This window comes from Bubalus bubalis, chromosome 7 (assembly GCF_019923935.1).
Source record: "Bubalus bubalis isolate 160015118507 breed Murrah chromosome 7, NDDB_SH_1, whole genome shotgun sequence".
NCBI lineage: Eukaryota > Metazoa > Chordata > Mammalia > Artiodactyla > Bovidae > Bubalus > Bubalus bubalis.
In genome coordinates, this window is record NC_059163.1 from 60,564,408 (window position 1) to 60,577,117 (window position 12,710).

The 12,710-nt window shown below is 43.1% G+C and overlaps 1 protein-coding gene and 1 long non-coding RNA gene across 7 annotated transcripts in view; one reads left to right on the forward strand and one right to left on the reverse strand.

The window, feature by feature from the left end:
* The window catches only part of LOC123334436, a 34,446-nt gene extending 23,312 nt beyond the window's left edge, over positions 1-11,134 (forward strand). For 2 of the 5 annotated variants that reach the window (XR_006552287.2, XR_006552286.2), the window contains 2 exons: positions 5,315-5,554; positions 5,896-6,655. This is a non-coding gene — a long non-coding RNA (uncharacterized LOC123334436). Of the gene's footprint in view, positions 1-5,314; positions 5,555-5,895; positions 6,656-10,431; positions 10,741-10,985 lie in introns of those variants that run through there. The other 3 variants (XR_006641280.1, XR_006552290.2, XR_006552289.2) reach the window with 3 other exon arrangements.
* Positions 1-12,710, reverse strand: part of NWD2 (NACHT and WD repeat domain containing 2) — a 251,527-nt gene that overhangs the window by 57,301 nt on the left and 181,516 nt on the right. The gene's annotated exons all lie outside the window — the stretch shown is intronic.

The window sequence follows — 12,710 nt, forward strand, 5'->3', positions numbered from 1 at the left end:
ATGACATTAAAATTGCACAAAATGCTCTTTGCATTCTGTTTATAATGCACTAGGAGTCACAATAAAGCAAACACTCCATCATGACTTTCATAAAATGCCTGTTTGTCAGTCACCTGTCAAGAGCAGTATACAACACAATTAGTCAAAAAGTTAAAGTGGAGTCTCTGAGAATTTTTGCTCAGCTTTCTAAAACTTGGCAAGACTGAGGACTATTTTTATTTTGAGAATGGCCCTTCTAAGTGCGTTGATGGTGACTAGGAATGCTGTCTCAGGAGAAGGAATATACATGCCATCACTCCAATTTTCTGACTAAGGTCGGGCAACTCCTTTTCACTGAAGTTTGGTTAACAGCCAGAGGCAAATGAAAAATACATGCTGAACAGCAAGCCTTATGCTCCAAAACACAATTCAGGAAGGTAATTTCTCTTTATTTCCCCGCAGTGATCGTCAAGGGAGGCTGACCTGTAAACTCAGTGCTTCTTCATTACTTAAGATCTATAGGACAGATGAGAACATTTGGACACTAACAGCAGGAATCTTAGAGTGGATGGAAAACCAAATTGATGAGAAGGGATTTAAAAGAAGCAATTTACCTAGGTCTATCTGTTTAGATTTGGCTGGTTTCCAAGGCTGTTGAAACTCCCAAGTTTTAAGATGGGAATGAGGTCTATAGCTTAGCTCCGGTTACCTGCTGCTTACTGATCAGGGAAAATAAAAAGCTTGAGAAAGGAAAGGCTGGTGCATTGGTGCTCAATTTAAGCATGTGTCAGAATCACCTGGGGGTTTGTTCAAACACAATATGCGGAACCCCACCCCAGTGCTTCTGATTCTGTAGGTCTAGGGTAGGGTCAGGCGGCACTAGTGGGAAAACTGCCTGCCAGTGCAAGAGACATAAAAGATGCGTGTTTAATCGCTGGGTCAGGAAATTCCCTGGAGGAGGGCATGGCAATCTACTCCAGTATTCCTGCCTGGAGAATCCCATGGACACAGGAGCCTAGTTGGTTACAGTCCACAGGATTACAAAGAATCAGACATGACCGAAGTGACTTAACACACACCACAGGGTAGGGCCAGAGGATCATTTCTAGGCAGCTCCCAGATGATACAGTTGCTGCTGGTATGAGACTGTAATTGAAGAAGAAGTTACAATCCTGAGTGGAGACTGGACTTTAGCGAAAGAACAAAGGAACCAATTTTATTCTGGACAAAGAGGATGAAGAAGCAAACTATCTTACCCACAGGAAGGACTGTCAGAAATTCATTTGAAATCAATAATCTGCAGAATAGGAGAAAGTGGCCTTAAGTGGCAAGGAGACCTATCGTAAGGTTAGATATAAGGGAAATATTTAGCCAGCAAAGTTAAAGGATGGATTCTTCACATGAGTGATCTAAAAGGGAAATCTTTCATCATTTTAGTTCCAAAGTACTAACTTTAAGACGTATAGCTCATAAAAGAAGTACATTTGAAATAAGAAAAAAATAGAAACTGATTTGAAAAATTTTAAACTAAGACTTCTGGCATTAAAAAAAAAAAAGAATCTGGCTTAAGGAGTTTATATTGGCTGAATTCCAGTCTTTTTCTACTATATTCCTGGAGCCAGGTGACAGTCAGAGAGGCTTAAACAAGTGAGTCCTAGGGCCTGAGCTACTCGTTTAATGAAAATATGATTGGTCCTGCCTGTAAGAAAAACTTGATCTGAATTTTTCTTGAGGGGATTGGGTGGGAAAACTGCAAAGACATAAATTTCTCATTGACCTCTATATGTGGACATCTGCTTTGTCTTGAAAACGTAGTTGGAAGATCCAACAGCCATTAAAAAAACAAAACCAAAGACATAGGGTAAGTTCCTTTCACAATTCAGTGTGAAAAAATTGGCTTTCTCCATTACCTTTTTTTTTTTAATTTTTAACATTATTATTTGTTTTTGTCTGTCCTGCGTCTTTGCTATGTGGGCTTTTCTCTAGTTGCAGAGAGTGGGGGCTCCTCGCTAGCTGTTGTGCTCAGGCTTCTCAGTGATGTGGCTTCTCCAGTTTCAGAGCACGGGCTACAGGGTTAGAGAGCTTAAGGAGTTGCCACACGTGTGCTCAGGAGTTGCGGCTTCTGGGCTCTGGAGCACAAGCTCAGTCATGGAGGGGTATGGGTTTAGTTGCTCTGAGGCATGTGGAATCTTACCAGACCAGGGACTAAACCTGTGTCTCCTGCATTGGCAGGTGGATTCTTTACCACCGAACCACCAGAGAAGCCCCATAAACTGTCTTGATTTCTTTTTATCACATGATGAAAGATATTAAATTTACTCTGTTCCTGTTTTGGACATGACAGCCAGGAATCCAAGAGCTAAGTTTTCTGTTCAAGTCTGGCAGCTTCCTTTGAAATGCTTTTCTGATACTTGTCTCTCCCTAGCCCCCTGAGGGCTTCTCCAGTTGACACCAGTGGCAAAGAATCCATCTGCCAATGCAGGAGACAAAAGAGATGAGGGTTTGATTCCTGGGTTGGGGAGATCCCTGGAGGAGGAAATGGCAACCCACTCCGGTATTCTTGCCTGGAAAAGATCATGGATAGAGGAGCCTGGTGGGCTATAGTCCACGGGGTTGCAAAGAGTCAGACATAACTGAGCATGCACACGCAGAACGAAGCCCCTTATTTCTTAAGACTTTTTTTTGGTCTCATGTAAATGTTCTTCCTATCAAAAGCTTTTCTGGTGTAGACACGGTCACATATAATCAATTTTACAAATTGTATACAGAAACCTATTTTGTTGTTGCTTAGTTGCTAAGTCATGTCTGACTGACTCTCTTGTGACCACTGTGGACTGTAGCCACCAGGATCTTCTGTCCATGGGATTTCCAAGGCAAAAATACTCGAGTGGGTTGTCATTTCCTTCTCCTGGGGATCTTCCTGACCCAGGGATTGAACCCATGTCTCCTGCATTGGCAGGCTGATTCTTTACCACTTAGCCATCAGGGAAGCCCTAAATATATAAATGTCTCTCTGTCTATAAAGATAAGGCTGACCCTCAGGCAGGACATTCTTTCTGGGGACCATAACATTATAGCAAAGAACATGGGCTTTGAAGCCCATTCCTGCCCCACTGGCTGTGTGGATTCTTTCTTTAACCTCTGTGGACCTCAGTAAGATGGCCTAATTACAATGCAAGCTTCAAAGATTCTTGGGAGGACTAATTAGTGCTTTGAATAAAGTGCTTTGAATGGTGCCTGGACCACAGGAAATATTTAGTAAATGTTAGCTCTGTCGGTTAGAAACACTGGTGATGGGATTTTGTGACCCACTCAGTTGTGGAGTTAAGCAGTACCATTTCAACCACAGGATCACGTTTCTGGGTGATGGGAGCTCTGATTTTAATTTGGACTTAATTTGCAAGAATGAGTGCTCATGATGAGAAGCTTCTACGACCATGGTGTGGCCAGTGCAGAACCCCGGGGCAGCAGACAGAGAGCAGCAGAAAAATGCAGCACTGCAGAGAGGGGGAGAGACCGTTCCCAGGGAAACAGGTTGCTAGGGGCAAGCATTTGGCAGGAGCCAGAGAAATACAATTTCCTTGAACTACATCTAATGAAAGTGCTTACACTGAACTTTAAGCAAGTGTGACTTGAACCTGAGGATGTTGATGAATTAGAAATAAGGCATCTGAAATTACCCTCACTGCAGCATGGGCTACTTTATGGCAAGAACAATATGGTCACACAAGACTAGACACTAAGAGTGTGAAAGTGAAAGTCGCTCAGTCCTGTCCAACTCTGCGACCCCACGGACTATACAGTCCATGGAATTCTCCAGGCCAGAATACTGGAGTGGGTAGCCTTTCCCTCCTCCAGCGGATCTTCCCAACCCAGGGATCGAACCCAGGTTTTCTGCATTGCAGGCAGATTCTTTACCAGCTGAGCCACAAGGGAAGCCCAAGACAGTAAGAGTGTGGGTGACACAAAGTCTGGAATTGATAATGATAGGTTTAGTTAATATTTTGGGGAAAACAATTTGGAAGCGAAAGTCACAGTCAGATGGATAATTATATGTGCCTGTGTAAAGTTGTATGCCAGACAATTATAAACTGTTCTCATCTCATCATATGTGTTGTATTTCTTGGTGATGATTTTTTTGTAAAGTTCTGAGTTGAAGAACTGTTCCAGGTACTGACAAATAGATGTTTACAATAGATAGAAAGTATTGCTCAGTCATGTCTGACTCTTTGCAATCCCATGGACTGTAGCCCGTCACGCTCCTCTGTCCATGGAATGCCCCAGGCAAGAATACTGGAGTGGGTAACCATTCCCTTCTCCAGGGGATCTTCCTGATGCAGGGATCAAACCTGGGTCTTTCTTGCATTGCAGGCAGATTCTTTACCATATGGCTACCAGGGAAGCCTGGTGTGCTGAAGTCCGTGGGGTCACAAAGAGTCAGACATAACTTAGTGACTGAACGACAATGGATAGAATCCACTGACTCCTGACAATGAGATTATAGTGTCCAGAGTGAGCGAAACAAGTTATGAGTCTTAGTAGAACTGAGACTAACTGTAAAATGTTAAAGGGGGGCTGTATTACTTAGTTCTCCAGAGAAGCTTCCAGAACCAACAGTGTGTGTGTGTGTGTGTGTGTGTGTGTGTGTGTGTATCTCTATATATACTTTTAGAAGTTGGCTTACACGGTTGTAGAGGGCTGGAAAGTTTGAAATTGGCAGGGTATGCTGGTAGGCTGGAGACCCAGGGAAGGGCTGATGTTACAGCTTGAGTCTGAAGGTGTCTGCAGGCAGTATTCCTCCTCCTTTCTTGGAGGACCAATGATTTTCTTTAAAAGCCTTCAATTGGTTGAAGCCCACTCACATTATGGAGAATAATCTGCTTTACTCCGCTGATTTAAATGTTAATCTCATCTAAAAATACCCTCACTGTGACATCTTGATTGGTACTTGGCCAAATATCTGGGTAGTCTAGTCAGTTTGACACATAAAATTACCCATCACTGGGACTCTTCCTGAAATCTCAGAATTTTCACTGGAACCAGGGCCATAGGCTATTGCAACACTGTAAAGAGTTGTTAGACATACCTGTTGGGCTGACTGAAAAGTGATCACCTTATCCTGTGACCCTTGTCTCCATCACTCACCTCTAGTCTATGTATCAGAACGGGAAACTAGGAAGAGATTCACTGAAGGAAACTGGAGGGGAGTCTGCTTTGCTTTTGCCTCTCCTTGGGGTGGGCACTGCCTCCCCCACCTCTACCCCTGCCCCCATGAAGGGAGGGAAGTAGGAAGTCCTATCTGTGGGGACTGAGAGAACACGTTTTACTCTCTAAGACCTGCTGAGCTACAGAAACCCATAGATTCCGCTCCAGTGAATACCAGAGGTGGATCACACTTAGAGACTTCTTGAGAGAACCCAAGATGTGGCCCCAGAAGCTTTGGAAGATTCTCAAATATGGAGAGTAGTTTCTACTTCCATCCTAGAGAACTGTGGGAAGAACATCCTGAAGAGAGCCCCACAAAGGCAGAGGAGGCACAGATTGGCCTGTGCCTTCAGAGACTCGCCTGGACAAGGTAAGGGGTATGGATGAGTGAGTTTCTCAGGAACTAACTGGAATCAGGATAGATGGCCAGGCTCCAGTCATTCGGATGAGACTTGACCCATGCTGGCTATATGGAGACCCTGCCGGTAAGAGAAAATGAGGGGGGCTGCAGGCACAGGAATCAGATAACATCACTCATGTGAGGGTACACAGAGGTCCCACTGAATTTCTCCTCACTGTGAGCTCCATGACAGAGCCAGCATTTGGACACCAGATGTGGAAATGCAAGATGGCAGACAAAGCTGGATAAGTTTCGGTCAGTTTTTGCTCTTTTTCTTCCAACCACCCTCCTTCCTCTTTTTTGGCTTGCAGGCAGAAGCAGCATTTTGAGGACCACGTGGCTGGGTGTGGGATGTGAAGGAATAATAAGGAAAGATGGTGCAGAACTGTCCAGGCCACTCTACTCTCTATTCCAGGCCTGAGAGCGTGAACCAAGGGGAGGCTGACACTTCAGGCTGGGTGTGAAGTCAACCCTTTGGTTTAGATTCACCTGGACTTTTTAATACTTGAAAGTGAGTCTTGAAAGTGTCTGGATGAGAGAGCTTCTGGGGTGGGGAAGGAATCTAGCAAAGCATGTTTGAAGGCAGTGATGCAAGAAAACGTTTTTCCTTGTGTCCTCCGTTGAGTTCAGCTCTCTCAGTACACTGGTTATACAAATTTAAAAAGACTCAGTCCTGTCTGAGTTCATATGTGTCACTGCCCTGATTATCATACTGTCCTGATTTGCAATGCTTGTGGCCCTTCACATGTCTGGGCCTGTACCTCTGTCACCCGAGGGTCAGGAGGAGGATGGGGCCAAGAATTGAGGCAAATGCGTCTAGTAGGGTAACAGGCCAATGTGTGCCGTGTGCCAACTGAAGCAGCCTGTCAGAGCAGGTGAAGTTCCCACTGCAAACACTCATTTATGATCCTGCTGTTTCTCTAGGGTTAGAGTAGCATGCAGACAACTGAAAGAAAGAGTTTGTGATGTCTGCAGGACACTATGGCTTATTATATGTAGCCCCTTTTAAAATTAAGTGGAGAGAGTCAGCCCTGAAGTTATGGGTATTATCAATAAATACTTGAAAGCCTATTTCCGGATACCCCTTTCACTTGCTGTGCTAGACATTATTACAAAGCAACGGGTTGATTTTTTTTCAGCTTGTTTGAATAATTTACTTATGTCCAGCTTTTGTTCTGGGGCATTATGGTGTGAACTAATTTTACTGTTTGAAAAGCCTTGGTCTCCCCTTCCCACTCCTGTTGAGACTTCTTGTTTAATCAAGTGAAACAATACAGATGAATACACAATACTGACAATGAAAGATCTCAGGATGAAAACTGATGCTAAACAGGTTAACAGTGAGGTGAGATCATGCATTTACTTCAGCGCTTAGTGTGATTATGTTAAGGGATGGCAAATAATAGGCAGATGAGAGCTGCAGAGCCTTCCATATTCACCTCAAAGGTTTCTTTTCCCCCATTTCATCTTTCTTCTTTCTCAGAAGATGTCTGAAAAGAATAATACACGTTTGGAGGAACATTTTTTTTTTTTTGCAATTGGAGGATCATTCGTTTTTGCAAGTCTTCACCAAAGTAAAAGATTCTCTTTCAAAGGTTAACCTTGGACTCCCAGCCTGAGGACTAAGGGAATCAAGCTAACTCAAGTGGCTGACTCATGGTTTTGAGCCTTAAGAACAAAAGTCTGACAGGACAGAGAGGTGCTGGCTAACAGGAAAACCACAGAAGGAGTAGGAACGGATGAAGGCCATGTGACATCAGGAGCTGTAAAGCATAGGCAGAAGGGAAGTTAGGAAGCCAGTAACCCCAAATTCAAGCCAGCAGAGTGCTAGCTGCTGTACAGAATTCAGTTTCCTAAACATTTTGGAAAAAAAAGACTAAAAGAATGGGCCTCACTAAGAGTCACTCTGGAGAAGGCAATGGCACCCCACTCCAGTACTCTTGCCTGGAAAATCCTATGGATGGAGGAGCCTGGAAGGCTGCAGTCCATGGGGTTGCTGAAGGTCGGACATGACTGAGCGGCTTCAATTTCACTTTTCACTTTCATGCATTGGAGAAGGAAATGGCAACCCACTCCAGTGTTCTTGCCTGGAGAATCCCAGGGATGATGGAGCCTGGTGGGCTGCCATCTATGGGGTCGCACAGAGTCAGACACGACTGAGGCGACTTAACAGCAGTAGCAGCAGCAAGAGTCACTAGGATCCATTAAGGTGTCTGTGATGGTGGTGTTTGCATCTTTAAAAATATACCTGGACTATTTTCTCTGGAAATTTTCAAGTTGTATTGGATAATTATGAATTTTCTCCACTTTTTATGATGATCAGGCATTTCTTAAGAAAACACAGAGCCCAGGAAATAATGGTGTTTATTAAAAAATAAAACTAATGAAATCCTTCTAGAATCTCTTCTAAAAATTTGCTTTGAGGGTTAATTGCTTCTCTTGCAAATTAGGTAATTGAGATGGTTCTGAAAGAGAAATGATATGCTAAAAAGTCTAACACAATGACAATTATTCATAGCATGAAAGATAGTTTTCTCTCAATCCCATCCTTTACTTGATTATAATCAAGGTCAGAGGTTTTTTTCCGGATATTTCTTGCTAGCCTAAAGTGGATCCTTTGTTTTCTAAGAAAAAGGCCCAACATTCATGGCTGGGCCTCCCTGCCCGCTGCTTCCCACTTCCTGAGGCTCCGTGGGTCAGAGCCAATGCTTTGGACAGGGAACTGAAACACATCCTGCTCCAGGGCTGCTGGCCACTGGAGTGTGGCTGGAAGGAGTTTATGTCAGGCTGAGACTGGGGTCAGGAGCACTCTGAAGCGGCCATAACATGCACAGACATCCGGGTGTGAACAAGGGAACTCCTTAGTACTTGGAAATTCTCTGAGAGGGAGACCAGTTCCTACAGTTCTAAAGAGACTCTAGACGGGTCAGGCAACTCGAGTTGGCAGGGATGATGCTGAGGGGAATAAACTGCCAGCTGCGGAGCCCATCTCTGCTCCTGGAGGCTTTGATTGAGTACCCCTCCAGCTCTGCCGGAGCAGTTATCCAGAGCTGAGTTTGAGCCATACAAACTGAGGTGCAGGAGGTACAGCTCCCTGGCCACTTCTTATCTCAAATCCTAGTCCAACTAGCTGAAAAAACCAGAAAGTGGAAGTGTTAGTCACTCAGTTGTGTTTGACTCTGCGACCCCACAGACTGTAACCCACCAGGCTCCTCTGTCCGTGGGATTTTCCAGGCAAGAATATTGGAGTGGATAGCCATTCCCTTCTCCAGGGGATCTTCCCAACCCAGGGATCAAACCTGTGTCTCCTGAACTGCTGATAGATTCTTTTACTGTCTGAGCCACCAGGGAAGACCCAGACATCCTTATATAAATATAATCTACATCCATGGTTCTCAATGCAGGGGGAGGGGAAGGAAGGAGGGAGTAGGGAGGGAGAGAAGAGAGAGATATTCTGCCCCCTGAAGACATTTTCAGTTGTCATAACCTGGGGGTGGTGGTGGAAGGGTTGCTACTGGTATTTGATGGGTAGAGACCAGGAATGCTGCCAAACATTCTACAATGCACACAATAAACCCTCAACCTAAAATGTCCATAGAGCTGAGGTTCAGAAAACCCTGAACTAAATGTCTGGTTTCAGCTGTTTAATGATCATGTTTTATTATCTGTGCTCTAGTCTTTAGTTTTAATGGTGGTTTATTAGGCGCAAACCTTTGTAATACACTCATAAGTATGTTAAAAACAGAACAATAGGCACTAAATGGAGTTACTTATGCTAAGCCTCACGTCATCAAACTGAGACTTAACTAACTGAATTAGTTTTGGCTCTCCTAGAGATGGAATCTTAAACCAGTTGATCAGGAATTGCCTGATAGGCACAGTTAGGGGAACCACTGCCGTCCCCTAAAGGAAAGTGACCTTGAAATAAACAGCTAGCTTTTTTTTTTTTCGGTTTAACTTCCTCGTTCCTGTTCCCTTCTGCCTATAGAAGTCTCTCACTTTGTATTGCTCCTCCTTCATATCTGCTGATGTTGTTGTTGTTCGCTCGCCCAGTCGTGTTTGACTCTTTGCAACCCTATGGACTGCAGCATGCCAGGCCTCCCTGTCCCTCATCGTCTCTTGGAGTTTGCCCAAGTTATATCTGCTAGATTAGATGTTTCCCAATTCGAATTGGTTTTTGGTCAAGTTCTTAAAAATTTTAGTGTGTGGCTTCCCTAGTGGCTCAGATGGTAAAGAATCTGCCTACAATGTGGGAGATTCAGGTTCGATCTCTGGTTTGGGAAGATTTCCTGGAGGAGGCCATGGAAACTCACTCCAGTATTCTTGCTTGGAGAATCCCCACGGACAGAGGAGTCTGGTGGGCTGTAATTCATGTGGTCGAAAAAGGCAGGACAAGACTGAGCGACTAACACACACTGGAGTTTCTTTGAGCAGGCATAATGGTTTAAGAAATTGTTTGTACCTCTGTGTATTCATATTTTAATTTATCAAATGAATATTTTTAAGCTGATGAAGACATACAGACTATGCTATGCTATGCTATGCTAAGTCACTTCAGTCGTGTCCGACTCTGTGCGACCCCATGCACGGCAGCCCACCAGGCTTCCCCGTCCCTGGGATTCTCCAGGCAAGAACACTGGAGTGGGTTGCCATTTCCTTCCCCAATGCAGCAAAGTGAAAAGTGAAAGTGAAGTTGCTCAGTCGTTTCCAACCCTCAGCGACCCCATGGACTGCAGCCTTCCAGGCTCCTCCATCCATGGGATTTGCCAGGCAAGAGTACTGGAGTGGGGTGCCATTGCCTTCTCCGATACAGACTATATTGAATCTTAATTGCCTCTCAAATTCAGGGAGGTGAGGCCACCTGCTCCAGCTGAGGGAGACACTGAAGCAGGAGGGAAGATGTGGGGTGATGGTACCACCTTGTCGAGCTCTCCACGTCTCAGCTTCCTCCCCTGGATGGTGCGGAAGATGGGCTTTATCTAGGTTCTTCTGGAGGCTCTGACTTCCTGCCACTGAAAACACCTCGAAGTGGAAGCCCTACACCCATTTCACCTTTTCCTATGTTTTTATCAGGTATTTCTCTTCCCTCCTCTCTCAGCGACCAAACCACCTTCCCCAATTTTTCCTTTTCTATATAAAAAGCTTTTTACTCTAACTTAAAATGATTATTAGCTTTATTTCGTCCCTTTATTTACATCTAAATCCCTCTTTTTCCCCACTCAAAAATCATCTCCTCAAAGCCTCCCTTGACCCCAAATACCTACTGCACCAGTACATACATATTATCCTATCAGTTGGCTGAGGGCACTTTGACATATAACAGATATCCTCATGTTATATTCTAATGCTTTATGTGCCCCTTTAACCCTTAAATCCAGGTGTGTGTCTTCTCTCTCTGTAGACCACAGAGTTCTGAAATATGAGCACCTCTGTATTTAATCATCATACAGGATGGATGGTCACAAGTGCTTTCCTAGCTATTAGTAGGAGACGAGGCATCAGCAACACAAACATTGTGAGAAAATAACAGGCAAGTGAAACTATCTTATTATATTCAGGGGTATATATGGGAAATGCCCTCAAATTGGATATTGTGAAAACAAAAAAATCACTGATGTAGTTAAATCACTGATGTATTTATAAATGTATAAATCAAATTTATACATTTGATTCTATAAATTAGACACAGAATCTAATTTGAATTAATTCTGTAAATGAAAAATTAACAGATAAAATCTACAAATCTATTGAAATATAAAAATCAGTTTATAACTTGTAAAACAGATTAGACAGACATTGTATATTCTCTACTTTTCTCTCTCTCTCTTTTAAAAGCATTCCAAAAAATGAAATGAAACATCTCCTGAATTTCTAACAAATATCCTTCAAGGTCCTTCATGAAATTTTTCTAGTAATTACCAGTGTGACTTCTGGTAAGTCATTTAAACATTCTGGGTCACAATTCTCTCACATACAAAACTGATTTTTGATGGACCTAAGATGATAAGTTCCAATTTTCGCTACACAGGGGATTACCTGAGTACCTTTTTAAAAAATCCTAATGTCCAGGTAACATTCCAGACCAAATAAATCAGAATTTCTGGAGTTGGTACAAAACAATGGTATTTTTTAAGCTCTCCCAATAATTCCAATATTCAGCCCAAGTTAAGCCCAATGTTCACCCCTAACTTAAACTGAGCTGCTTAAACCAGTGACTTGCTGAATGTTTTTAAAATGGCCTCTATCAGAAAAAGTAGTTCATATTGTGCCTAAGTATACACACGGGTATGTTTTAATATTTCAGTAAAACAATTTTGTGGACTATCTGTTAAATTTACAAAACAACTGTCATCACTCTGATACTTTATATTCAATTTTATTCCATCAGAAACAATGTTTTCCCCCAAGACCCAAAGGTTGAAAAACACTATATACAGTTTGGCCACTAGACGGAGCCCTTGTGTTTAATAACTGGAAAACACCTCCTAGTTAAGGACTCCATAGAGCAAAGGAAAAATAAACATGCATATGATTTAATATTAATTTTACATCTGGCCAAGAAATTATGTTATAAGGAGCATAGCTATTGAAAAAAATAATAGTTATATTAACAGTAACTAACATCAAAGGAAGGGTAAGACCCTGTGCATTACTCTGAGTCCTTCACCACTACAACCAGCTGGTAAGGTCTGTATTCTGGCCCTTTCCCAGTTAAGGAAACTGAGTACCAGAAAGGTGAAGTGACATGACTTGCCCTTAAAAAGTGGCAGCCCCCATCACTGTGGGCAGAGAAAGGTTTGAAATCTAGACATAAAGGTACAAAGAGACAGAAGCAGAATTTTAAGTTCAAATGTGTTCACATTTTGTTCCTATGACAAAGTGTAAGAAATTTAAGGTTTGTAACCCAGGTGGCTCAGTGGTAAAGAATCTGCCTGCCAATGCAGGAGACTCAGGAGACATGGGTTCAATCCCCTGGAGGAGGAACTGGCGACCCACTCCAGTATTCTTGCCTGGGAAATCTGTAGACAGAGGAGCCTGGTGGGCTACAATCCATGGGCGTCACAAAGAATATGACACAATTTAGCAATGAACACACACACAACATTAATACACGGGTTAAATTTGT